The sequence below is a fragment of the Ambystoma mexicanum genome, chromosome 13, assembly GCF_040938575.1.
Source record: "Ambystoma mexicanum isolate Mex_15411 chromosome 13, UKY_AmexF1_1, whole genome shotgun sequence".
Taxonomy (NCBI): domain Eukaryota; kingdom Metazoa; phylum Chordata; class Amphibia; order Caudata; family Ambystomatidae; genus Ambystoma; species Ambystoma mexicanum.
Window position 1 is genome coordinate 697,706,215 of NC_090938.1, and position 26,335 is coordinate 697,732,549.

Below are 26,335 nucleotides of genomic sequence, written 5' to 3' on the forward strand. Positions count from 1 at the left end.
GGACGGAACACAGTGATGTGACGCACTCAGCACTGGTCAATAGGCCGGATTTTCCCTGTTCCGAGATAAAATGTCTCCCCCGGTCTCAGATCTGGGAAAACCATTTGTGCCCATTCATGTAATTGATCTGCTTTTGTTCCAGAGACTGGGATTTGAATTCTAATCATCAGGACCAAAGGCGAGTGACTTACCCGCTAAACCACTGGAACATCCGGTTAGAGCACTTGTGAATATTCCTGTTAGGATTGTACTGGACAGAAAATATTCAAATACAGCTTTGTACATTTAAAAGATGTGCACCTTCCCTAATTTAATTTGCTTGCAACATTATAGGAAACGATCCCCCTTCGTTAATAATGTATTGATGAATCTCCTGAAATGTAAATGTTTGTCTGTGAGGGATGCTGAACAAATCTTCGGAGTTCCCCCCCACCCCACGCACGTGCCTGGTGGCATCCCACAGTTAATTGTGTCCATTGCTGGAACTAGATGACTCTGGCTACCACGCATGCGCCTGTGACAGGGAAAGGTCATGGCGCGCAGAAGCTTGGCGCACACTAGCAGCCCCGCCAACAGCTCAGGCCTAGCTCCTGTGCGCCCCGCCCCATCCGCTCAAAGCGCCGCTCTGTCTGCTTGTGATGTCACAGCAGACCGACAGCCCCCGCGTAACTGGGCCCACAGTCCCTGTTCACCGGAGCATGGCACATTATGCGTCATTACATTCTCGATGTTGCACAGACTGGTTTGGCGGGTTTCCGTTGGCCCAGTTACACGTTGTAATGGGATCCATTGTGGAGGAAGCGTGGATATACCAAGCGCCCACGCCCTCTGCCATGCCTAATTTACCAGAAATCTCTGTCATGCCCAAGTGACGGGGCACAGTGCCATGTGTCCCAGCGCCACAGCAGCACGCTGAACCGCACTGTCTTAAAGCAACCGCAGGGCACTGAGGCATGGAGTTACTGTACCACAGCACGTCGGTCAGCCACATGGGCAACCATTCACACAGGGCACCTAGCCAACGTGTTACCATACTAGCAGGGCCGACCTTAGAGCAGGGCGGGTCGGGCGACTGCCCGGGGCGCCACTAGCCCCACAGGGTGCAAGCTTGGGGGGATTCTTTCAAAGGCTACCCTGATCTTGCGTGGTGGGAGAAGTTTCCTTTTTTTAAAATAACAATAGGGTGCTGTCCCCCTATTGAGATAATTACCTCTCTGCTCCAGCGCAGGAGTGGGGAGATAATCATCTTAATAGAGTGCTGTCCCCCTTTTGAGATAATTACCTCTCTGCTCCAGCGCAGGAGTGGGGAGTTAATACTATTGTTAGATGCTCCCGCAAGCGCATTTAATTTCAAAAGGACGCCTTCCCCCATCGCAGAAAAACATTTGGCACTCCAACCCCCCCTCCCGGAATTGACCAGGGGTGGTGGTAGGAGATGCCAAATTGTTTTTTTTTCTGCCCGGGGGCGCTGCTGTCACTAAGGCCAGCACTGCATACTACCGTGGGACACTGGGGACCAGTATTAACAGTGTCCGGTCTTTCATTCGATTTTTATTTATTTATTTATTTTCGGTCCTTTTGGTACGAAACTATTGCATTCGAAACAATTGCATTCGACCCTCACTCTAAACCATATTAACATACCTAATCAATGCCCGGAACCCCAGGATCAGCGTACCTAATCAATGCCCTGAACCCCAGAATCAGTGTACCTAATCAATGCCCTGAACCCCAGGATCAGCGTACCTAATCAATGCCCTGAACCCCAGTATCAGCGTACCTAATCAGTACACTGACCCCAGGATCAGCGTACCTCATCAAGGCCCTGAACCCGAGGATCAGGGTACCTCATCAATGCCCTGTACCCCAGGATCAGCGTACCTCATCAATGCACTGAGCCCCAGGATCAGCATACCTCATCAGTGCACTGAGCCCAGGATCAGGGTACCTCATCAGTGCACTGAGCCACAGGATTGGCATACCTTATCAGTGCACTGAGCCCAGGATCAGGGTACCTCATCAAGGCCCTGAACCCCAGGATCAGAGTACCTCATCAATGTTCTTTATCCCTCGTTGTTCTTTCTCGCATTTACTCAATAGAAGCGTCTATATGAATTAATTTTGAGTGCATTAAGGCAATTAGAGTTGGTTGATCTTTATAGTTGTCGCTTAAGTTTTTCTAAAGCTTTAAATAAAGTGTAATTGAAACAGCAGAGATTATACTGGCCTGAAATTGGTCAAACTGGGAGCTCTGAGTTCCGTTATTTCTGTCGACTGGAAGGCAAGTAGATCTCCTTAAGGGGTAATTCCGAGTGGAAGCTTTTCTGAGATCTGAATCGGAAAGTAAGGCTCCAGTCGATTCCGTGTCTGATTCTTCACCGATTCATCACTGGTGCTAGATGGTTGTTGGGGGAATGTACATGAGTCTAGGGATTCATCACTGGTGCTAGATGGTTGTTGGGGGAATGTACATGAGTCTAGGGATTCATCACTGGTGCTAGATGGTTGTTGGGGGAATGCACATGAGTCTAGGGATTCGTCAGTCACTGGTGTTAGATGGTTGTTTGGGGAATGCACATGAGTCTAGGGATTCGTCAGTCACTGGTGCTTGATGGTTGTTGGGGGAATGTACATGAGTCTAGGGATTCATCACTGGTGCTAGATGGTTGTTGGGGGAATGCACATGAGTCTAGGGATTCATCACTGGTGCTAGATGGTGGTTGGGGGAATGTACATGAGTCTAGGGATTCATCACTGGCGCTAGATGGTTGTTGGGGGGAATGTACATGAGTCTAGGGATTCATCACTGGTGCTAGATGGTTGTTGGGGGAATGCACATGAGTCTAGGGATTCGTCAGTCACTGGTGCTTGATGGTTGTTGGGGGAATGCACATGAGTCTAGGGATTCATCATTGGTGCTAGATGGTTGTTGGGGGAATGCACATGAGTCTAGGGATTCATCACTGGTGCTAGATGGTTGTTGGGGGAATGCACATGAGTCTAGGGATTCATCACTGGTGCTAGATGGTCATTGGGGGATTGCACATGAGTCTCGGGGTTCGCGGCCACGGGAGTCTTTTGCGGGAGGCCGAACCACCGGTCGTAAAGTATAGTGCGATCTAGACCCTTTCTCCCTTAGTGTTGAGGGGATCGCCACTGGTACAGTGAGTCTGGATTTTTTAATCAGAAGAGGGTGGGCAGATTCCATGGACTCAACAAGGTCAGAGGACAGGTGCTTTCAACTCCGGTGGCGGGCTTCCAGGTGTAATGTTAGGTTGGCAATATATTTTGTTAAGCATGCTGCCAACATTGAGTTTGTTCGAGGGATTCCGCACTGGGTTCCGAAACACTGGGTGTCTGAGATCGGTCTGAGGGAGGATTCGTAGGGGCTTTACCATCTTCTAATGTACCTGGAGGTAACTGTTTGTCCCCCACCTGAGGGATACAGTGGCCACTGCTGTTCCGGAGCAGTTTATAACCTCCTTCAGACTAGGGAACGGTAGGACACTCATTTCCAGAAAGCATCTCACGTGGCAATGCATTTTCAAGTTCGCGGTGTGAAACCTCACTGCTTTTCAAGAGTTCAGCATTGGAAAGGGGTGTCCAGCTCGAAGTCAACTGTTTCATTTTACTCGTAACATCCTTTTTATGTTGCTCGCCAAGCAACTCTGGCTTGGTTAACGATGGTTGTAAAGTATGCGGTTGCTTAAAGTGCCATCTTAAACTCATTGTTCTGCAACATAATTGCTTCTTTTTTAGATGTTGGGTTCCTTGATATTTACAGGCAATACTCGTCTTTGACGCTAAGCTTTCTGTGCGGTTAACATTTTCAATTAAGGTAGAAACGGGAGTTACCGTATTCAATTCTTGGGCAGTGTTATCCGCTGATATTGCACTCACTGTCACAAGGCACTGCATTATCGATCGTCTATACAGGATTTTGAGTAGAGCATGTTACTTTGTAATGTTGTCGTGAGAGAACAGCCGATTACACTGTATCTTAAGGGGGGATTTGGCATTCCCACAGTGAGCAGCACTGAGGGGCGCTGAGGCGTTGTGTCTGAAAGAACGGGTGAAAATTCACCTGTAGCCGCAAACTTCACGACGAGTACCTGGCGGTGAAAGTCCGTTCCTCAGAGAAGTCGAGTCCCTGGAGGTGCCGGGTGCGAGCATGGAGGAGTTTGTCAGGTCACGCTGGAGTATCAGCCGGGCTTGACACTGAGTCCTCTGTAACAGCCGGCTGACGGAAATGGCTCCATCAGCTACCACTACAGATAACACACAGCCAATGCTCCGCGTCAGGAAAAGCGATTGTGAGAGGGGTAGCTCCTCCTTCACTGGAGAGGCACTGAGAGCAGACTCTGATTGGACAGCAGAGGCACAGGAGCAGCAGGAATCGCCACAGGGCCAACACTCGGTCAACACTCCAGACTGTACCTTCAGCCAGGCTCCAAATTAGTTCTTCTTGTTACTCCCTGCAAAGCCTTCAGATGATCTGCCCAAAAGAGGCGCGCAACCCTCTTTTAAAGCCAAATGGCCCCAGTGATTGGTGTAGGCTAAACCTACCTTAATGAACCAATCCTGGGTCCCCACCAACACTCTCCTGTATGCGTGAGGTCATAACCAGAGTGCTTTGCAACATATAAAGTAAAGGGGTAAAAACATGCACTACTAAGTCTCACCCATTTTCCTATCTGTTGTGGATCAAAGGATCTCCCTGGTTAATTGAGCTCTCTGTGGTTCCTGATTGAAACGGCATCCCTTCAAGCTGCGGCGAGAACAGACCTTCTGTCTCCATCAATCCACATACTCATACAGTCTGAATGGGGTCCCCCTGCAGGGGTTGCCTACTGTAAACACATAGTTCCAGAAATGACAAGTAACTGCCCGTGATACTGAGAGGAAGGATGTTGGCTTCAGGTTGACATAGTGTGTATCAAAGGTTGTTGAGGGTTTTCCTGTCTTTTGTTAGTCCTGTGACCAGGCCTCCTGTGGGCCTGCATGAATTAACTCGGATTGGTATGCAAAGCTGCCACCAGCAGCTAACAAAGGAGAGGGCGAATCCATTGAGCCTTTGTTAGTTAATTAGGCTGGCCATGGCAGGAGTAAGGTTTTGCCTTCCCCCTTCTGAGATGCCTTCATGTACGCGTGGCTTTCATATTCCAACTAAATATGATGGGGGGATGGGGCCTGTAGGCTGTGTGCACCCAGAGTACACGGGTCTATGTGTATGTCATGCGGTGAGCATAGGAAAATGTGTGCATATTATCCCCACACATTTTCTGGAGGGTCATCTACCATCATTCAATTTCGTTTAAAATTTCAAAAAAGCCTAAGCGAGTACACACCCACCATGCGGATGGTCGAATTCCTCACAGCTGGCCTATAGGGAACTCTGGAGATTTCCTGGTAGCCCTCTGCACCCTGGGCCTCTCTTGTGTGGCAATCCTATTTTATTTCCAAATGTTCTCATCGGAAAAGGGTTAGGGTTGCTGAAAATGTGTAACATGGGGCCACTTTGAAAACATTTTCCAAGGCCTCTTTTGGTTCCCAGTCCACCCCTGGCAGCAGAGGCGTTGCTGGGGGGGGGGGGGCTAAGGGGCTATAGCCCCTGGCCTTTTGGTTGTAGCCCCGGATAGAATCTCAGGGGCTACAACCAAAAGGCTAGCTAGCCCCCTGTCCCGACAGTTCCGACATTAGCATAGCCCCAGGTCTTTTCCAGACCTAGCAACGCCCCTGCCTGGCAGGGTTCTTCACAGACGGTTCTGAATCCAGTCACCACCAGTGGGCTAGGGGGGCAACCATGGTGGGACTCAGATTATGTATATAAGATCAGTACATATTTTATTATGGAAATTAATACACAAATGTTATTTTCATCGTGTTAATAAACATTTTGATTTAAGTGAAGAATCTAATTGAACATTTTTAGTTCATTCTAGGTACTTTGCTGTGTGATTTGTGACCTTCCAGAGTAACCAAGATCCATTTTTTCAAGTAGCCCTTGTTTCAGTGTTTTTTTTAAAATGTAGTTTGATATCTGGGCACGCCATCCATTCATCAAGAGACCCAAGTATCACAATCCCAACCCGGTTTCCACCGGCCATGGGACGACTGCCTCTCCCTTATCTTTCACAGTATTTCTTCTACTTCTATCACAGTGTCTACCCTTGTGCACAGTCCTCTGCCGTTTATGAAAAGCCGCCAGGTGGCCCTCTTTCAATGGAGCCTAAACTTCCTGCTCTTGACTAGTTGATCATGGGGGATGGGGGAACATTTATGATCAAAATAAAGGTGAACTATTGGACATGTTCTCCATCTAAAGCCGTAGATTCAGTGTCCCAAAGCGATTTAGCAAACACTCAGGACTATGGAAAACCAGTATTTCATCAATCGCTCCCAGGTCTCTTAGCCAGGCTTATTACTTCTTTAGCATACCTAAAGTATCCTAATGTGTTCTATTTTAAGAATCAAAATGCGTGCATACATATGAGTTGGGTTTCGCAAAGGTTTTCTGGGAACATAGGTGGGTCAAAAGCTCTACCCTGTGAAACATCAAACCCTTCATCCGGCCTCAGGACGTCCGGAACCATGGTGCAGGCCTTTGTGGTCTCGCACATCGATGGAGGAAATGCTGTCCTGACAGGGCGCCCAGTTGCTCACTTGGCTCCCCTAAAAGCAGTCCACCACACGGCAGCACGTCTTATTACACAAGCACAGACATTTGACCGAATTACCCCATCCTACGCAAACTACACTGGCTTCCACTCCAAGCCAGGATACTGTTCATGGCTGCATGTATTATCTACAAAGCAGCCACGCATAGCACAACATCGTACCTGGCAGCCAAACTCCAGACATGTGGCACACGCTCCTTGCGCAGCAAATCGATCAAACGGTGAAGAGAGGAACTTCAAACAATCCTTCTCTTGTCATGCACCAACCCTCTGGAACTCGATCCCGGTGTCAGCTCGGAAGGCCCCCACGACTTTCTAATTTCACAAATCTCTCAAAGCATGGCTCTTTCAACAACACCCTACCAAGGACTAATTCGAATGGACGCACAGACCTCACAGCACTCCGCTACTCTTAAAAGATGCCGGTCCAAATGCCAGCTATTCACACTCTGTACAGCGCTCCGTTGCTCTCGAGCTAGGCCTGTGCTTTAAACAATACCATGAATAAAATAAGTGGTTCCCCACCTGCCTTAATTTTACCTTGTCTATTCTAATTTAATTTTTTTATTGTATTTCTAAAAGCACAAACTTAGCTCGAGAGCAGCAGAGAGCTGTACAGTGTGTGGGCTGGCATATTTTAAAAGTAGCGCAGTATGGTGAGGTGCGATCTGTGCATGGATCGGGTTTAGTCCTGGTCAGGCATCGGGGGGGGGGTGGGGGGTAGGGGGCACATTTTGAGAGCTTTGCGATGTTGGAGAATTCGGTCAAGTTTTTGAGGCCGAATGCTGAGCACACCAACATCCTCCTCACTGAACCGTCGACAATTCTGATATTTGAATTCAACTGGGAAAACTTCAATCTAAGTTTTTGTTCAACCTCGCCAGTATTGGGTGAGAGTATCCAGCTGAATTCTCTCGCCGGGGGCCGCCTCTTCTAGTGGCACCGATTGGCGGTGGGCGGCCTACCTTGGATATTTGAACCACATCTTGGGAATCCACTTTTGCGAGTTTTTTTGCGGCAGCCAGTGCTGGTCATTGGGCCGGCTCTCGGCGGATCCGAGATCCGGCACCAGATATGGAGCCGGATCTCCGGATCCGGCCAGAGTCCGCCGTCCAAGCCCATGAATCGCACTGGAATAGTAAAAAAAAATAAAATAAAGAATAGCGCCTGCGACAGCAGCATTGCCTTTTACCGCCGGCTTTGGTGTATTGCACAATGTTCGCTACATGTAAAACTGATTCCTTTCAGTTGTACATGTAGCGAGCACTGTGCATTACACACCAGTTGTACATGTAGCAAGCATTGTGCATTACACACCAGTGCCAAAGCCGGCGGTAAAAGGCAATGCTGCCGTCGCAGGCTTTATTTAATTTTTTTGTTTCTTTTTTTTTTTTTTAGGTTTTCCAGCATTGCTGGAGGTCTACTACGAGCCCCGCGCCCTCTAGACCACGCCCCCTCGGGCACCGCCCCCCCCCGCAAACCTTTCCCCACCCGGGCCCTTGTGTTGTGGGATCCCCCACCACATTTTTTCCATTTCCAGCACTGGCTGCAGCTGACGCACAGTCTATAGTCCTTATAGTCCTGCAATTCGATTTGTGTTCAGTCCTGTGGCTCTTTGCCACCCTTGATGTCTGCCCCCCGTGCTGCAGGGCAGCACTTGAATGGCATACAGGGTTCTTTGTGACTTGTGGAGTCCTTGAAGTCGGACTCATTTCCCTAATTCAGCATTCAGTGTTGCATCCCATTTATTGAGTTTTGTTAATTTTTATTTTGTTGGTCGATGTAAAGGCCTAAAGTGGCCTTTTTCTCTTATAAACAAATAGTGTGCGTTGTGCAAATATTCTTGTTTCCTGTCCTGTTACTGAGACCAACGTCATTGAGCTGACCGAGCTGAAGCACCCCCCACCCCCCAAAAAATGTTAGCTGAGGGGCGGGGCTTCCGTGAAGAGCCTTTAACAGTTGAAAGGATCAGGAACATGGTCCTGTTGTCGCATTTTGTGTCTTCCGAGACAAATCTCCTATCTGCTCCGCTCATTGATCAAGCACTGCCTGTTTCCCCCGAGTCACAGCCGTGCCGTAATGAACTCGACAACACCTTTCTTTTGTCATCAGCAGCATAGACTTTCTTATGCATAATGGTGAATTTCCAACTGAAAGACCACCAGTCACCTTGCAAATGAAATGCGAAAAATACAAGTACTTGAATCCTTAGAGACACTAAAGTCAATTAACTTGCTACACCTGAAAAGGAAATGAAGACACGCCTGAAAAGGAAAAGAAACACAGCCTCCCTGAGGATTGATGGAGTCATGAAAACGTGCATTTGGAGAAGTCAATGCAGGAAAACTTGACTGCAACAAGAGTGCGTGGCCTGTCACTATTTCTTAACACCTTGCAAATATGTTACAAGGAGCAACACAATAAAGCAGCATTTGAAAATGTGTTCATACACATAATGTCTAATAGCTTGATGTACTAAAAAGTAAAGGTTGCTTTTATGTTCTTGGTTGAATGTTCTTAAAACCACACAACACGCTGGAGGTTAGTGACGAATCTCCAAACTTAAGTGTGTTTATGACAACTTATTGTATTGTGTGTCTTAAAGCGCTGAAAATAAAGTGGGTAAACAGATATTTTGCCTTTTGCATCAGGATGTGGAAAATAAAGGGACACTGATATTATTTTGGCCGAACATGCTGCTATAACGATTTACATTTTGGCATGATACTTTACTATGCAATTTGTGTATTTTGCAAGTAAACTCTATAGGACAGTATTCTTGTAGGCCTTGACACCCAAAAATTTAAATATTTGTTCCAAGTAAAACATGGAAGTAGGTGGCCATGCCCAAATTGCAGTGTTGGATAAAATCCCTGCTGCGCTGTTTAGCGTAAGTGTGTGAGCCCGGGCAAATAATGTTATCTCACCCTGACTTCAACTGCACAACTGCAAAAATGTGAGTGCTTATAAGGGATTACATTTACACCCTTACAATAGGACAGTTTTAATAAGTGCAGGGACAAATTGGTGTACCCTGGTGCTCCTCTGCTAGTGGCTCCAATACCGTCACACAGAATTGCATTATTGCTGCACTGGCCCTCCACCAGTCTCATCACACTTGATTTGACAGGCAGACATAGTCTCACCAGCCAGTCAGTGCACCAGAGATTCCAGTATAGCGGACTAACTGTGGTAGAACCAACATTACATTTTCTCCCCTGTTGCTCCCAGCCACTGAAGTTGCTTTGCCCGTCCAGAGTACTGCCCCACACTCTGCAATGTCCTGTTATGCTAGGATATTGAGTCTTTCAATGCACACCATCTGCCATTTTCACACTTTCTAGGACCTGCAGGATCTGCAAGAAGTGGGTGTTTTCAGACTTAAAGGAGAGAGGTAACTAATTGTAACATTGAAGCTGCACTAGAAAAGTCTCATTACAATGAGTAAAGAAGTTAGATGCCTCTACACGAGTAGGTTTTCCACTCCTCCACTGTCTCTGAAGTTGGTGCCTCTCCCGACATTTGAAGGGTTAGCCGCGCCTATATTTTAACCTAGGTGCACCCATGGATGTGTGCACTTGCATTTTGTTAAGCAGAGAAGTGAGGGAAACCTTTCCCCAAAACTGGCAGTGTTAGTTTTACTGTGTGTGTTCAGCATAATCTACTTGAACAAACAAACTGTAAAGCTGCTACTTTCAAGAAAGACTTCCATCACCTCTCTGCATATCGCGCTTCAAAATATACAGTTGGTCCCCCCCACCAGACCATGGGAGGGGGGGTGGTACAACGGGGGGGGGCGGGGCTTGCCCCGCCTATTTTCTTAAGTGGCCCCTGCCATCATGACAAACATCCTGAAATGTAGGTTTCATTGCGCCGTGGCTGTGACCCCACCGCGTAGTGCCTCTCTCCGCCCCATAACGGCCCCTCCCCCACTCTTTCCCCCTGTCTGGGTTAGCAGGGCACCCTTCATTACAGGTCTGGATCCATGGGCCCGCAGTCGCGTGTTAAAGTCATCGTTTTGCTGCTGCCCCGGATGATGAAATGTGCCCGAGATCACAAAGCATGCAGTGGGTGACCCGAGACTTGCCGGGACCCAGCACACCCCTCCCACGTGCATCAGGCCCAGGCACGACACAGTGCAGCCGCCTTACTCGCATGCTGCACACAGCTGGCGGGTCATGCATGTCGGTGCGTGTGCCGCTTGCCAGCCTCGTAGGCCCAGCTCGAGGCTGCTGGGCCCGGTGCCAGGCCTCCAAAGTGCCGAGGGGCCGGCCTCACATCAGTACCCACCTCCAGTGCTCCACCGCATTGAGAGGGTGAACTGCCTACGGATGCACAGGCCAGCCAGGGTCTAAGGAGCCAGCAAGATGGAGCATTGAAGGCCCCCTCATGCCCCCCTCCGCAGCAGCCATGGACGGCCTGGGCACGGAGTGAAAGCAGCGCCTCTGCCAGCTCATTGAAAGGTAGGCGCGGCTAGTGTGGCCTTCTAGGGGCTCTAATACAGGTAGGGGTAGTCCCCACTAGAAAAGCACGCCCCTCCCGCCCGCGTTGCGTGCATTGTAGTAAAGGCAGCCCGGGCTCCCACACACCTCGTGCTCAGACAGTGTGTTGCACAGAGCGGCCGCATGCCTCGGTGGGTGTTCCCAGAATGCCTTGCGGCGTTCTTAGCGTGTGCTTTGTTTTCAGCATCTGTTGAAGACTCACTCTCCGAGTGTGCTGTATGACGTTTTCAGCAGGGGCGTTGCTAGGGGGGGGCTAAGGGGGCTACAGCCCCTGATCTTTTGGTTGTAGCCCCGGATAGAATCTCAGGAGCTACAGCCAAAAGACTAGCTAGCCCCCAGTCCCAACAGTACTGACATCAGCTTAGCCCCGGGTCTTTTCCAGACCTAGCAACTCCCCTGGTTTTCAGTATGCGATGCTGTATGTTTTCGAAGGTGTATTTGTTTGGTATGTTTTCGGACTGTGTTGCGTGATGTCGTCACAGTCCCTATCGTACATGTTTTTAATCTGCTCAGTCATGTTCGCAGACTCAAACTCTTCCGGGGTCTTTCAAATGTTACCGTTTTCCCATCAGTTACCCAAGATATGGCCTTCCCTTGGGATGTTATGCACGTGGCCTTGTATATACCACCCTCCTACCGCTTTTGCGGCCCTCTCTGCATGTGGTTCTGGAAGAACAGGGGGGTGGGGTGGGGGGGACGTCACTTAGTGGGACAGTGGGAGAGGCTGATGCGAAACTTGCAGTGTTGGGGACACTGGGAAGTTTGTTATCCATAGGGAAGTCTTGGACCTGTTTGCACTGGAAACTAAGCATGAGCACACAGCATTGGAAAATGGGAAAACATGTAAAGGGAGACTCCCACAAGGGCCAGGGTGGGGGTGGAGTTCCGATAGGGCGGGGTTATGAGGAGGCGGAGCTATTGCTGGCGGGAAATGTTCAAAATACTAGTTTAAAAATGATGCAATTACTTTCATGCTGCTTCTTTCCAAACTCCACACTGTACATTAATTCCACTTTCAATCACTTCCCTGGCAGTGCTGCAGCCAGAATACGGTTGGTAATGCAGTGCTTGTTAGTACATTTAGGGATCCATAGACCCACTGTACAGCAGGAGGCTACCAGGGTAGCTCTACAGGGTGAGGGACCGCTGCTGAGATGTCGTATATTCAAAACTTGTTAATCGTGTGACTTTTTGCAATTTCTCATACAAAAGGCAAGTGCTACAAAATGTGTTTGGCCAGGGGCTGTTTTGGGCTGGTCCATGGGTTGGACTGGAGATGGCATGGGTTGCTTATATGTAGGGCGGAGATGAGGGTATAGTGAGAATCAAAAGTTGGCACCCATGAACCCAGTTTAATTTCTTAATACATGTCAGCACAAGAAAAACATGTATTTGTGATTAACCAGTTTGACAAGCATATAATATCTTTATAAATATAACCTGTGATAAAACACAAATCAGGGGGCGCACAAATTACAGAGTATTGGTGTGGTACTCTGACAAAAAAAAACATTTCAAAGAAAATGAGCGAATGCAAGCAGCATTTTTGAGTTTGGAAATAACTTTTTCTATGAAAGTGTAAAGTGCACATTTGGGAAACACTAGTGTGTGCAGCATATAGAAAGCCTGCTTTCAACAGTGATGGCCCCCGCCTCAGTGATAGTCATGGCCCATTGATTCCCGTGGTGTCCCTTTCAGGGCAGAAGAAAGAAACGGGCCGAGCAAACGGGACCGGAAAGGAGGACAGCGCAGATTAGGTCACTGAGCCCCCAGCTTCCCTCGGCGAAGCTCGGGGCTCTGTAAAAGCCTGGTCAGGGCTGCGGCAGGCTGGGTCCTGAGATCCGGCCAGACATCTGATGCCGGATCTCGCACCCGGCAAGCGCCGGCCTATTGACCAGCCCTGAGGGCACAGCCATCCTTTTGGAGAGATGGAGGAAGGGAAATGGAAACCTGATCTCGGAGCCTGGACTCCCCTTAAACCTCAATGAGGTGACAGACGTTGTGGCCATTTTATTTCCCCGTACAAATCCTGTTCCTGTTCAAATCAGTATATATGCTTTCATATTACAAACCTTTTAATGTTCGGATGAGCGTCCTCGTGAAAATAGGACATGAACAGCAAGCCCTGTGTGCATTATGTACTCAGTGATTCAAGCATGCAACCCTTTTTCACAGTCCTATGTCAAATGTAAGGATCGGTCAGTGTTCTTATGTTCCAAAAATGCTCTTTGGTTTTATGCAAAGCAGGCTAGGGCCCTCACTAGTGTTATTTGTCCTCAACCCCTTTCTTTTGGGGGTAGTTTGGGGGAGTGCAATTTTAATACCAGACTGTCCTTTTTTTTTATGAGAACTTTCAGAAAATAATGTACATAGTTAATCTAGGTTTTGGTTGTGTGCTTTGCCCAGTAAGACAAGTGCAACATTCTTATTATAGCTAAAATATAAAAATATATACTGATCATTATAAATAAATGTAACATTTTAAAATGAACCAGTTTAAAATGTGAACAGTGAATTTTCTTTGCTGCTTTTGGAAAAAAGTTTGCACAAAAAAAGACCCCTTGAGAAGATATTTCTCTTTTTTTTTTACTCTGGTCATGCAGCTGTCTGCAACATCTGGCGTGGCTCTAGCAAACGTGCACCCAACAGTGTGACACAGACTGACCGAGTGCGGAGAGTGAGAAAGAGAGAACGTTAGATCGGCTGTGATAGCCCGGTACAGTTATTATTTTGAGAGTCTGATGTATAATAGTCAAGCCTCCTTTTTGTATGATGTTTTCATAGACCTGGGACTCTTTCGGGGGGTAACCTATTTGTGTTCAGTTTGTCTTATGATTTCTGAGTATTGTAACAGTTTTCAGAGTCACTAGTAGGATCTTTTTCCTCTTGTATAACATTTTTAGTGACTGTCGTATGACATTTTCATAACCTGCCCTACAGTGATTTCTGTATCTTGCGAGATGTTTCCAATATCTACCTTTTGGCATTTTTGGGATCTGGTGTTCAGAGTCTCTTTCTATGATGTTTTTTCTCGGTCGGATCACTTTTTATGTCTAGTGTGTAATGTTTTCAAAGCCTCTTTTTGATTTCACACCTCCGGTTATAAGATATTTGTAACAATCTGCCGTAGAACAGTTTCAATTTCTTATATAGTTCATTATATGTTGTATTTAATTTCTCAGCATCTGCCATATGATAAAAACAGAATCTGTATAGTGTTTTCAGATTTTATTTTACAAAGTTTTCAGATTTTAGGTTTCCAAAGTCTGCCTAATGAGGGTTTTCAGTTCGGTCCCACCTGCTAAGCCTCTCACTTTAAGACAAAAACCTTTGTATAGTAGAGAATAAAAGACAAGGAGGCTTTTAAGAATAGTAGAGTTAGACAATCTGGGTTTGTCACCTTTTTTATCTGCTGGTGAAAGCACTAGCCTAGCAGTACTTACAACAGCATTGTGCAACCAACAAATCTCTCCTTACACACTTTGTACACAATGTTTTTATTTCTGTTTTCGTTCATACAATGTGCTAAATGCTAGGTTTGAAGCCTGGAGACGACAAAGCTCGGAGCAAAAGAAGATGGGGGTACTACTATGTTTAAAAAAAGTTTCTGAATATTTTGGATATCTTACCCAGACAATCTACTTTTTTTTTATAGATACAATGGGAGCATGAGAGTGTCTCGCTCTTCTACTCAAACTACTGGAAAACAACATCAGTTGAGCAGAATGTAATCGTTGCTCTGCAGTCTGGGGTAATTAGGGCTGTTATGATATAAGGCTCCTAATCTGCGCAAAGACAGCACTAAAAAGACTAAGAGCAGCTTAGCTATGTTCATATGTTAGCATTACTTTTTCTAGCTATTACGAAAAGAAAAGCTTGAAAATGCATACATGTTTCTATCATTTTGTCACTGCAGACATTCATCAGGATAAACCTTTCTTAGCTTTCAGTTGTATGCTAGACCTCAACAGTAGGGTGAAGCAATGTCTTCCCCTGAAATGCTCCACCAACAGTTTTGCTGACAATCTCAAATGTTAATGTTTTTAGCACTATTCAAACCATCTCTCTCTTCATCTTGAAAGGCTGCATTCAGCTTTTTTGCAACGCTTTTATTGTTGTATTGCCAGGCACTTTGTTTCTTTGATTGTATTTGCTCTGGTATCCCTTCTTTCTTCAGTTGAACATGGGAGATGGCATGATGTGCGTTTTTAATAGCAGGTCTCTTGCATTTTCTCTCGGTTTGGTGCACGCTTCAGAAATGGCTTTTTTGGAATTGCGAAAAAAAGATGACAAAAATGAATAACAGCACGAACATAGAAGGCAGAAGAACTCGTGATAACAAAACGTTGTTGCTTTTTTGGTGATGTGTACAGTAGATTAGAAAATATGTATAATTTGTAAGTGGACATATACAGAATTATTACTGAATTATTGACAATAACAAGCGTTGATCTTTTGTCAAATAGAATGTACAGTAACTATTGTAGGTATATGTGTGTATACAAGTCGGTTAAAGAAATGAAGAAATGCAGATATATTTGCCCATAACTTACGTTTTAAAAAAAAAAGGCAAAACTAGGTGTGGTATCATGGAATTCCATATACAAAATTCTGTATATGACACATGCCCTTGAAGCCTCCATCTGGTTCAGTTGTGTGGTATTTGCCAGAGGAACAGATTTGTGTGACCCTAAAATCAAGTAGCAGAAATGAGGTGTTCAGCTAATAAAAACAAGCAAGCATGCACATTTTAAATTCCAGTGATGTAGCACATGGTAGACATTTGGAATGTTTTTCTCCAGCAAAATAAGTGGAACACTTTAGCACCTCATTTTCTCTTAATTTGATAGAACAAGTCATAACTTTTTACTTAGTTATAAAAAAAAATGTATACACTGTTCTAATAGCTTTAAAGAAACCTAGACTACTTGTATTAGCCCGAAAAGTTAGGAAAAATCCCAAGTAATGTATTCAGGATGCTCTACTTATGTTTCTGAAAGGAAAATAAAACATCACAGAGCTCATTTTAAATTAGCCATAATGTAAATTTAATGCATCAAAGTAATGTGTAAGACTGTTGTTATGCATTCAATTTATGTTAAACCTCATTTTCATTCATTTGTATGGCAGAGAGGAGGCATGAATCGTAAGTTGCGATTCTGTCTCCCTCTTCCTCTCCACCGTAAATATACTCCAGCATTTGCACCAGAATGTCTTTTTCTCCTTTGGTGCAAATGCCGTGGATACCTATGGAATCCACCTGCTGTTTACACCAGCAAAAAGCAGGCAGATTCCATAGGAATCCATTGTAAATGCTGCGTGCCAGGTGTAATGGCATGCACTGTTTGCTGATTGTGTACGGTAGCATGGTAAAGGGTGATATACTCGTGAGTACACCACGATTTTACAGCTCCTTTTTGCACTCTGCCGTGCAAAAGATGAAAGTTACAGGGGCGGCATCTGTGTGTGCCAAAGTGCAAAACGTAACTGGTCCCCTCCGCATAAAGTATGGGTACTCCCAAAATGACCCCCCCCCCAGGTTTTTGTAGCAAATGGCAACAAAAGTTATGCAACATTTTAATAACTTTATGATAAAGTAAGAATTGCTTGATTTCCTACACACAGCTAATCTAGAAGACCACAGAACTGATGACATTTGAATTATTTTTCTTTTTTGGAGCTTTCAAATAAAGTTGGAATTTTTTATTTCCGAGAAAAATATAGAACCTGTGCAGATGGGCCTTTAATCACCTTAGCCCAAAACGGGCCCACCACTCAAAATGCTACTACACGGTTGAACAAAAAGCAAGTTTATTGTACACATTCTCTGGGTAGCGTTTAGATGGTGTTGTAGGACCAAACTAGCCCAAGTATAAACAATAAAACAACAGTTGGCAGCTTATATACCCTTTTGAAACAATTTAAAACACTCCCAGATACTTGATTACCATCCACCCCCCAAATATGATTGGTCAAAACCCCTTCAAAGAAATCCCATCTTTTCCCATTTCTTCCATTTTCATTGGCCAGGCTAATATTTATCATCTTCATATCATATTCAAAACGCACCTCGTCTTGCGATTCATTGTATTAGGTCATGGCGTCAGTACATGGTGAAACATTGGTATTGAAAACATAATTCATTACCGGCAATCACTGGCCTAAGGCCTTTAACTTTAAGTATGATTGCACATGGTCTTGCTGATGTATTTGAGCAAATAGAGGAAGGTCTGCATAAAAAAGACTTTCCTTGAACAGCAGATTGCAGTCTCCATACCACAGACTCCTGCCACCTTTAAAAGACCTTCTAATTTATGCGGCCACATATAGCCTCTGATGACCTGGAAAAACACTTAACCGTCGGTCCCTGGTCTCGGGCCTCAGATTTATTACCACCAAACAAATGGCTAAGCCCCTCTAAACATTTGAATACAAAGGGCGAGATAGCATCCGTTCCCTTGCGTGGACTGTAACCCTTGCCCTGTTCGTACAACCTTCTTACTAGGTAACGGATTATCTCTTCCGTCAGGAATAACCTGCTAATTAGAATGCATGTGTAACAGCTAACCGTAGAGAAAATCACCCCATTGTATGGATTTGTGTTCGTGTGGCATTTGCAGTTTTAATATTGTATCATTCTACGTGCATGAAGATCTAATATGTATACATTCTAAACGATTGTAACACTAAAAGTAACATATAATGAACTCCCTTCGATTCGTATGGATTTGCAACACTACCCCAGTTTGCTGCCACCCCCCGTCATCGATATGGTGTGCGCAACATGACTCCCTCATAATAAAGGGGGCCCTCCTTGACCACCCAACAAACCAATGTATCTTTTTTTTATTTTTTGGCTGAGTGGGAATACAAATTTACCACTTTTCTAACAATTATAAAAAAGATACATATACATTTTTATAAAAACGAATTTGTAGCTGCTTAATTTCTTTAAAAAGAATAACCATAAGGGATGAAGCAAATCACAACCTCTGTTAAATGTTAAGATGGAATGTATGTAAATTGTCATTCTTTTATTTCTCTGAAAAATTTGCTAAATATGGCAATGCCATGTGTCTTGATCCAACACATATGACCACCCCATTTATGCGTAAACTTACCTGACTTTGCTCCATGTCAGTATAACAACATTAAAAAATATATATTGCTGCACAGGTCCAGACATTGTAGCCCAACCCTTTTCTCAGCATAGGCCTCTCTGAAAGAAAAGTGAACAGCAGCACTTTGTGGCTACTGCACTGTGCACCAATGCCTGTGCGCAAACGTGCACATGCAGTGCTAGGTTTGCGCATATGGCACTGTGCGTATTGTGATTCACAGAAAGGTGCCCATTTCGCATAAGCTAGTTCCGGCCAGTGAGTACGATCCTTTGAAAGTCGGATGTGGAAGGACTGCGTTATGCATGCAGTGGTGAAAGCAGTGGGAGGAAGTGTTACACCATAGGAAAAACCCTTCAAGTATTAATGGCCTCTGCAGACTTTCCCCATTTCCAAATCCCATCTTGTGCCAGAAGGGGGAACTAGTGTGTGTGACTCATCACGCTGTGCATTGTCTCCTAGGCGTGTCCAGCATTTGCATTGCATGGCCATGGTGGCTCCTCTTGCTGCTTCCATTTTGCATATGCAAATTCGATGTCCGTCCTCGCACCACCCACGCAGTCACACATTTGCGTCTGTGCACACCCAGCGCTATTTGCGTACACAGCATGAACAAACTGCGTGATTGTTTTTCCTGTTTCACCCCTAAGCGAATGGCTTGCATTTGCTGCATGCAGGAATTGCAAGCCCGATTCAGGCGCAAATGAATTTGCACCGGAAAAATTGCTTCGTGACTGGGCCTTAATAGCTCCACGCAGGGCCGGCCTAAGCGTCCCCTTGGCGGCAAAACAAAAATTTGGCACCCACCCCTCACGCTAAGTGCGCCCCATGTCATGCCAGGCGGGAGGACCACATTTTTCAATAGGCGCTGATTAGCTCCCTGTTATTGCGCTCCGCTCCCGAGAGCCGAACGCATATAATTTCAATAGGGCGCTCGCCACGCCTTCTCCCACCATGCATGCTTGGTGGGGAGACTTTGAAAGACTCCCTCGAACTGGCGTGGTGGGGGGCTAATTGCAGGAAGACCTGGGCGGTTGCCGAGGCAGCCCACCCATAAGGCCGGCTGTGGCTCCATGGGCGAATGTGAGCTCTACCCTAAAAACAATGAGGAATTCCTCAAAAATGCCCTTTTTGCTGATTAGTCAGCTGCTCACATCCAGCGACACCTCGTGTTTAAAGGGTTTCAATTCCTGTCGGCTCACCACCTTATGGTTTGGTTGCGCTATTTTTTGTTCGTTTTACTTTTAAAACATTTATGGGGCAATAACCTACCCATGATGGGGGCAATGTTGGCGCAAGCACGCATACCTCTCACGTGCTACACACGCCCAAAAGGGCCAGGAAAGCTACACGCAAACCACACACTCACTGCTAACCATGCCACAAAACCAAACGGTTGTGAGCAACAAACAGCCTAGACACTGGACACTGCCACTCCAGACACAACAAGCCCAGTGCACACAGAGAGTAAACCCGGAAAGCTGCCACACAGATGCCAGTTCTTCTTGGTTCTGGGCGCGTCAACACAAGAGCGCAACCTATATCCTATCCCTCTATCCTCACTAACCTACCCCCAGCCCCACTTTTCCTACAGCGCCACGTGACCATGGAAATGGCAGCGGTGCGCAGTACGGGTCATGCTAACGTAACATTACACGCTGTTGGCAGGCGTACTACTCGCTGTGTTCGCTGCGCGCGTATTTACTGCGAGGGGGACTTGTTGCCTTCACTGGGGCATTTGCAGGGGGGGGTCGCTTCATGTGAGAACATTTCTGCATGCCGCGGCCCATGTGCCAGGGAACATTGAACAGCGCCCCCCATAGGTTGGCATTCTGAGCCTTCTGTTGGCAGCACCCTGATATTATGGACTGCACCCTGGATTAGTTGCCAGGGCTGGCATTTCTGCTGTACCCTTTTTGGGGCCCCTTCCCCATTACATTTTGGACGGATTTGATGAGTTGAAGCCGAGATGGCGCCCCCTGGTGCTACTTTGAGGGTGGTGGCCTGTGCAGCTGCCTAAAATTGTCACCCTTCTGCAGCTGCCCTGTCTGGATTTCTCAAGTGGTACTCAGAAAGACGTGGGCAGTCATCCGACGTGAAGTGGCAGCAACCCTGCTCTTTATAGCAATTCTGACCGTCCCTTAGACGTACGGGCCGCCGGAGGTTCAGAACTGGTGCATTCGCACCCATTGCCACACTACTTAAAACTGGTGTCATTTCTGCAGGCGCCTGCTTGGCACTGTGCCCAGTCGGGTAGTGACACATTGGACACTGCTGTACTCCAACACGTCGGTACAAGTATCTATTGTGCAACCAGTCTTTCTGGGGGGCACACAATGTTCTGGTGGGCAAATCCATGATTTGCTGGTGAGGACAAATGTACCTGTGTGTGGTGGCAGACCGTGGATCTTCTGTATTGGAAAAGCTCCCGTTTCCTTTTGGAACTGCTTGTAAATCCTATCACTTTATTTAAAATTCAATTTCTTTCCAAAGTTTGTGCTTCGGTGTGCCCTCTTTAACCCATTATTTTCCCACTTTACCTGTTCTAGCACCCTCCTCCCCCACTCTGTCCCCCTAGAAGGTGGCTGGGCTTCTTTTTTTCACACTCTGTCCTGCTACAGGCAGGCAACTACACTTCACACTCTGTCCTACTAGAGGCAGGTCCTACTACAGGCAGACAACTACACCTCACACTCTCACTCCTACTACAGGCAGGCAACTACACCTCACACTCTCAGTCCTACTACAGTCAGGCAACTACACTTCACACTCTCAGTCCTACTACAGGCAGGGGTTTCTCACATAGTCGAGGCCTCATAATGGCAATGGCTCCCGGTGGCGGAAGCCTTCCTAAATTAGTTATGAACTAGCAATGGTTATCAGACCTTGGGGCGGCGCCTGTCCAAACAATTCAAGTTAATTAATGGGGCAGCAACTGCAGGGTGAGTAACTCACAACCAAGAGTTACACATAACTAGAAATGAATGTGTAAGAATTCACCCCCAGACAGGTGCTCCAAGCTCAGAATTCAATTGTCTTGATAAACGTTTTACAGGTTTAGTAACATCATAAACTATTAGCAGTTTTACCAATTAATATAGGCACTAAAACCTTCATAGGCGACAGTGCTAGTAAGTGACTGTAGTGAAATACACATCAATTATTAAATTATTCATAAATAACACTCAACTGCCCTTATTGACAGAAAAGAAAAGGATGCCAACTACATGGCCACGAGTTTCGCCCAACTGGGCTTTGTCACGGCAAGAAACAAAATCACTAATACTATTCAAAATGTGTTGGTTCTCACACACATTGTAGCAAGTTGGAACAAGTCCGAAGTAGCTGATTGTCGCACGAGTGGTAATTGGTTATAACAGTCATTCTTTTTGCGACCTATCAGAAGGGCTGGTTCCCATGAATGCTGTTGTGGTTACGTTTGAGTTGGTCCATGCCATGGCAGGGGCTAGGTGGCGCGACGCTTTGCTTGTTGAAGATCGGCTCGGCTCGTGGTAAGCACAGGAGTAATTGCCTTCCAGTAAAGGCTTTCTCTCTGTTACAGAGGTTTTGAGGTGGAACCCATGTCTATAATAAGGTATTTGCTATCTCTGTGGTCACGATTTGTGATTGTGAATGTCTTGGGTTAAGATTAGGGATTGCCCAGGTCTATGGTTACTAATTTGGGTTGTGCATGTCAAGTTTGAGGTTACAGAGTAGGGATTGCTGAGGTCTAGGAGTATGGATTCCCTCTGCCTGTAGTTTTGGGATTTCATATCTCAATTTTTAGGGTTAGTGATTGTGAATGTCTCAGGTTAAGATGAAGGATTGTCAAAGTGTGCAGTTATTTTTAGGGATTGCCCATGTCAAAGGTTTTGGTTCATGGGCAGTGTAGGGAAGGCATGGTATCGCAAGTATGGCACTGACACAATGGGTACTAATTTTAAAAGTTCTATTGAAGTTGTTGGTGCTGAAGAAACTCCTACGTTGCCCTATAACAAAGATGGGAGTAGTCTCGACCATCAAACGATATACAAAACATTCCTAGTGGAGTCAGTCAAATCAAAAATGGCCTATGCTAACAAAACCTAATGCCTGCCCCATCTCTTGTACAAAAAGTGCAGAAACGGGAAATGTATGCAAAACGGTGTTCAAAAGAATAAAAGTTCTTGAATTAGCTCTGCTCCCCACATTGGACCTTGCAGAGTAAGGCTGTCCCTCTAGGCAAGATGACACACTCTGGCTTGGTTTTCAACACAATAAACAGTTCCTAAATGTAGATCGAGGCCCGCCTGGCGTTCCACGTTAAAGTCTCTTTTCCGGACTTCCAAATAATGTTTCAACAAAAAGTTCACATAGGTCCCGCTCTGCCAGGCTCAGACCAACTCTCACAACATAGTTTAAAAAAAAAAAAACTTGCAAGGGGTCTCCCTCCCCCAAGCTTATTACATTTTGGGCCTCCCTCTGTCGAGCTTGGACCACTTTCAGATGTCAAAGACTATTGAATGTGCGTGGCTTTCTTTACAGACCACCGCAGGACCACCTCAAAGTGCATGGTTTAACTTTCACTCTCCCCTGCTTACTTCGCTTTTGCTGTTCATTCACCTTATCGCTTTAAACAATGTACCTTTTTACTAAGACTTTTGAGTGGGCTACTTCCTTTCGCCGGGCCACTCCGTTACTTAGTATCGCTGGTTGTACAGCTGTCCTTACTTCGAAGTTCATTCACATGTCTGCCTTTCTTCGCGTCTCATCCACAACCGGGCAGCCTTCACTTGCGATATAATGGTGCTACTTCAAACTTTAACGGACACCTGTCTCTCAGGTTGCTTGCCAACTCACCGGCTGGGCGCGCTTCTTTCTTGGTTTTACGAGTCCCATTTCACGAGTCAAGGTTAGTACCACAGGCTCAGCCTCCCCTCCCCAACGCTGCCGTTCACCTGGGAAGGTCGCTGGCATTCTTGAAACACAATGCAGCCTTCTGTTGTGGGATTTGGCCTTCTTCATGTGTCTTTTGCAGCCTGTCAGAGACACTGACCTCCAGTAGGGAACTCTTGGGATTTTGACCCGCTACTCTCGTCCCTTGGTCCATCGCTCTGCTCTAGTAGGTTTGCCTTTCTCCCCGAAGTTCTGCTCGTACTCTTGTTCTACCTTGCTCGGTGTGTCTATAGGTTCTGCCTTTTTATTCGTGTGAGGAGAGCTAATTGGTATTGTGTGTATGCACTTAGAATAAAGTGCTTGACTTTGCCTGACCCGATAAGCGGGACATGTCCAATACAATGTGTGAAAGTTAATGTTACTCTCGTCACCCTCTTCCTCGGCCCAGTGTTTGTGTAGAAAGGGTGGGGGGGTTCTTACCTAAAAAAATAGAGTGGGTTAGATAAACAAAATAGGGTGGAATACCGTGCCTCACTATCGGCTGCCTCTCCACTGCCCGAAGACCCCTCATGCAGGTGATCCTCCCGCACTGGTCCACCCCCAGGGTTGGATCCAAAGGTGATGGCCATGCCCTGGCCATCTGAGAGAGAGATCCCCAGGACTAGCGTGTGAGACACCCCCTGGTTTCTCACAGTAGGGATTGGGATTGGGGTTAGGGTTAGTGAATAGTGCATGTGAAAGGTTCAGATTAGGGATTGTCCAAGTATGTGGTTGGAGATCACCCCTGACAATGGTTGAGGTTGGGGAGGGGAGGAGATTTCCCATATCAAAGGTTGTGGTTTGTGGGTAGCAATTGCTAATGTTTGGGATTAGGGTTAGTGCGTGTCAAAAATTCAGATATGGGATTGTCCATTGCTTGGGATTGTGCAGGTCTATGGTTAGGGTTAAGATTTGTACAGCCATGTGGTTATTTTTAGGGACTGCCAATGCCAGAGATTAAGATTGGTGGGTAGGGATTGCTCAAGTTTGCGATTATATTTGGGGGTAGGGTTACAGATTGGGCATGTATCAGGCTGGGGTTAGGGATTGCCTGTGCCAGTGTTTGAGGGTGGTGTGTAGGGATGATCCAGGCCTGTGATTAGCTCTTGGTTAGGGCTATGGATCGCCTGTGTCAGTGGTTGAGGCTGGAAGGTAGGGTTAGTATTAGGGTTTGCGTGTGCCAATGGTTGAGGGTGGTGTTAGGAAAGATTTCATAATTGTATGTAATTTTCCCTCCATGTGTCAACCCCCAAACCTTTTGCTGCTGTTTTACACCCTGATCTAGACTTTGCCAGAGAAGCGCAGCCTTCCGCCGCACTCCTCTGGGCTTTCGCTCAATTCTTCTGGGGAAACTGACATGCCCTTAAAACAGTCAGTACTGGGAGACTTCGTTTCCCTTAGTCCTTTCCTCATGTTGCAGCTTTTGTGCAACATGAAATAAGAGTGCACCATAACTTACATTACCGTGCTCCTGGGTCTCTAGTCATTCCAAAGGCCCTAGAAACTCTCGCTGGACTTATTATGAACTGTGCAAGTGTGTCACGTACAGGACTAGTGGCAGCTATCGTTTCTTTAGTGTTTTGAACCCTTTTTTTGCCATGTTATCTGCGCTTACCGCGTTTTGCACGAATAGGTGGCCTGGCTCCCAAAATGGCCATGCCACTAGGTTCTTTGTCCTGTCCACTGACCGTCTTGCCCCTTCACCTTCCCTCAGGTCACGCTGACCTGGGGCCGTCCTTATTTGGTCATGCACTTTCTCGCGAAACACAACGCTTTTGCGGGCTTCTGCACGCCTTGTGTGTGCCTCCAGGATGTGGGCTGGGATGTCTGGTTCCAATACACATCATGGGTGCCAGAGAGTCTGGAGTGTCCTCAATGCCTCTGACCACTGTGGTCCGTGTTAGGTCCACGTATGGTCTGAGTGTTTGTGAGCAGATCTCCCATTGGGTCCTCTCCGTTTTGGCGCGAAGGGAACTTTGGATAAGAGGAGGCTGGAAACACCACTACTACGTCGATCTCCTGAGTTCACACCGAACAAGGGATAAGGAGCCAAGTATCCTGCAACAAGAAGCTGAGTCGAGGAACCGCTGGTGACCCGCTGAAGGTTTGGCACCCTGAGCCGCTGTCGTCCTGCGAGGCCCCTCTGCATCTGATCATCCTAGAAGGTCTGCGAAGGCACTTTGACCCATTGGAATAGTGGGATCAACTATTCCTGGCACCTTCATCAAACCCTGCAAGTAGGCCTCTTCGGAAGTTTCCGTGGGCCAACCAGTGGGCTGACCAGCTTACGCAGGACGCTTTGCTCTGTCACCGCCGCTGTTTCGGGGAAGCCCTCGAAACTTGGTCTACTGCTTGCTCTGCGTCCACGGCACACTCACACCGAATTTCGTACACTTGGCATTCCCAGGTCTGAAGTGAGACGAGTGCGCCCGGACCAGAGTAAACGCGGTTGCCGTGTTGCCCTGCTGTGGTAACAACCTGTGCACGTCTGCTGCATTTGGGACACCCTCGATCCTGCATCCTGCTACACAGAATCTACCCGGTATCGAGACGTCCTGATGATCGCAGCTGAACCTGCCAGCATTGTGAACTGAACTGGAGAAGTCTGGGTCTGCCTGCGTCGGGGACCGGTGAGTAGTCCATACCCCAACCGGTGGCCCCTTGCGCAGGAGCCCATTTCTTTTCTACCGCTGTTGCGAAATAGCAACTCTATCCCACACTCTCACCCTGTCTGTGCCCACAAGTGGAGGCCTTGCTTGAGTAGTGGGGAATTGTTCTGCATCGCTTCATTCACCTTCCTGAACTGCCTGATATCCTTGAAGAGGCCCTCTTTTGTCTATTGGCAACAGCGCGTTCGGGTACTTTTGAGCATAAGGCTCCTCTCTTCGTAGTGCTCGGACTTCCTCCTACTTGGGTGTATTTCGGATGTCGAAATGGGCCTAATGATTACTTGCACTGCCTGTTTTCCTCCCCATCTAGGTGGTCTATATATTACATGCTCATAACTCCTTAGACCCCCTGGTCTTGTATATATATTGTATTGATTGTGATGTGTTGGTTTACTTTAGTATTATTGTGATTCTTTGCTATGGTCGATGTTACAAAGGCCTTGTAATAAATGTGT

General features: G+C 46.6%; 1 protein-coding gene across 2 annotated transcripts in view; it reads left to right on the forward strand.

Moving 5' to 3' along the window:
- THRA (thyroid hormone receptor alpha) overlaps window positions 1-26,335 on the forward strand; it is a 946,869-nt gene that overhangs the window by 171,384 nt on the left and 749,150 nt on the right. Inside the window, exon 1 of one of the 2 annotated variants that reach the window (XM_069634783.1) lies at window positions 11,013-11,140. The exons of the other annotated variant lie outside the window; for it this stretch is intronic. The gene's annotated coding sequence lies outside the window, so the exon portion shown is untranslated. Of the gene's footprint in view, window positions 1-11,012; window positions 11,141-26,335 lie in introns of those variants that run through there. 2 annotated transcript variants of the gene reach the window in all.